Source organism: Salmo salar, chromosome ssa20, assembly GCF_905237065.1.
Source record: "Salmo salar chromosome ssa20, Ssal_v3.1, whole genome shotgun sequence".
NCBI classification, from domain to species: domain Eukaryota; kingdom Metazoa; phylum Chordata; class Actinopteri; order Salmoniformes; family Salmonidae; genus Salmo; species Salmo salar.
This window is the reverse complement of record NC_059461.1, coordinates 29792063-29794280: the sequence shown is the minus strand read 5'-3', so window position 1 is coordinate 29794280 and position 2218 is coordinate 29792063.

The window sequence follows — 2218 nt, the reverse complement described above, 5'->3', positions numbered from 1 at the left end:
GATTTTTTTTATCCATTTTTGAATGAGGCTGTAACATAACAAAATGTGGAAAAAGTCAAGGGGTCTGAATACTTTCTGAATGCACTGTACAATACAGAAAGGCAGAATTTATAGTCCAATATATACACGTGTTTTGGGGAAGGGGTGATGGGGGGGGCAAGTGTTTAAAGTGTGCAGTACTTAGCAAACATAATGAGAGGGAGAGACGGAGGAGAGAGATTGGGGAGAAGTGAGAGCGAGAAAGAGAGCAAGAGAGAGAGGAAAAGACGGGGGAGCGAGCTGTTCAGAGCGTGGCGAATTCCCTCTCACACATCTGGCCTGGAGAAACAGTGCTTGCTATGTGTGTGTGTGTGTGTGTGTGTGTGTGTGTGAGTGACTGACTGTGGGAAAGAACGTTCCACAGCGTTCTGGATAATTCAACACACAGGCGGACTCTCTCTGTCCGCTCCCAGCTCTGCCTGTCTGTGACTGGATAGATTCAGGGCCGCTCTGGGCTTTATCCCTGTCTGTCATTGGGTGTTTAACATCAAACTCCTCACTTCCTGCTGTTGGCTTCACAGTAGACTCACAGACTTCCAAGTGGTCAATACGTGTGCAGTAGACTGGACAGACCAGATAGGGGTTTGGGAAGTCAATGGGAGAGGTGAAAAATGATTCCTTAGTTGTTCATTTTCTCAAAATCGAAAAAAGCACAACCCAGATGAGTCAATGTATTAAGTTGCTGAACATGTCATAACTACAACCTTGTGAAAGTGACAAACTGACACCTTTAATATTTTTGTCCAAAACAACTTAATATCGGGTCAGTTCAGCATGACACGACCATTAGGCCAATGACGTGTTGCTGAGCATAAGCTTAGCTAGACAACGTCGACATGACATCACCTACAAGCGTGATTGTATATTAGTATCGGAGAAGCGGTTTCTGGACTTTTCGTATACTCTCTTTGGTTGACTCGCCTGAGAGACAGAACAGAAACTTAGGCAACCCTAGGCAACCTGACTGTACATTTTAGTCATTTAGCAGAAACTCTTATCCAGAGCGACATACAATTAGTCCCTTCATCTTAAGATAGATCACAGTCATTGTAAGTACACTTTTTCCCCAATAATGTAGCTACCAGCAAAGTTTAGTAAAGGGGGGTGTTATTTAAGATCGTCTTTGAAGAGGTAGGGTTTCAGATGTTTTCAGGAAGATGGGCCGGGACTCTGTTGTCCTAGATTCAGAGGGAAGCTGGTTCCACCATTGGGGTGCCAGGACAGAGAATAGCAGCAGCTGGCACAGCACAGAGCAGCACGTCTTGCTTTTCATTGTAATCAGAGGGCTAATATTAATACTATGCGTGCCAGTCTCTCTTGGCTAAGAGTTGAGGAAAGACTGACTGCATCACTTCTTGTTTTTATAAGAAACAATGTGTTGGAAATTCCAAATTGTTTGCATAGTCAACTTACACACAGCACTGACACACACACTTACCCCACCAGACATGCCACCAGGGGTCTTTTAACAGTCCCCAGGTCCAGAACTAACTCAAGGAAACATACAGTGTTATACAGAGTCATGAGTGTATGGAACTCCCTTCCATCTTATATAGCACAAGTGAACAGCAAACCTGCTTTCAAAAAACTATTAAAGCAACACCTCATGGCACAACGCCTCTCCCCATGTGACCTACTTGCTGTGTGTATGTACTGACATGTGACCTACTTGCTGTGTGTATTTACTGACATGTGACCTACTTGCTGTGTGTATTTACTGACATGTCTGTGGAACTGATGCACACACACTACATGTTCATGTTTTTGAATGTATGTCAATTGTAAAGTATTTTGTCTGTAATGTATTTTTCGTTATATGTCAGACCCCAGTAAGACTAGCTGTCGTCATTGGCATCGACTAATGGGGATGCTAATAAATCAAATCAAAAAAGCTTGGACTGGGATGCGTGGGAGCTGCCCTCCTGTAGGGGTGGGAGGGCCAAAAGACCAGAGGTGACAGGACGGAGTGCTCGCGTTGGGGTGCAGGGTTTGAGCATAGCTTGAAGGTATTTTGTTATTTTATTAGGATCCCCTTTAGCTGTTGCAAAAGCAGCAGCTACTCTTCCTTGGGTCCACACAAAACATGACATCATACAGCACTTTAACAGACAATAACAGCTCAAAGACAGAACTAAATGGGGGGGGGGTTCTTCTTGCTGCTCCATAGGCAAGTACCTTG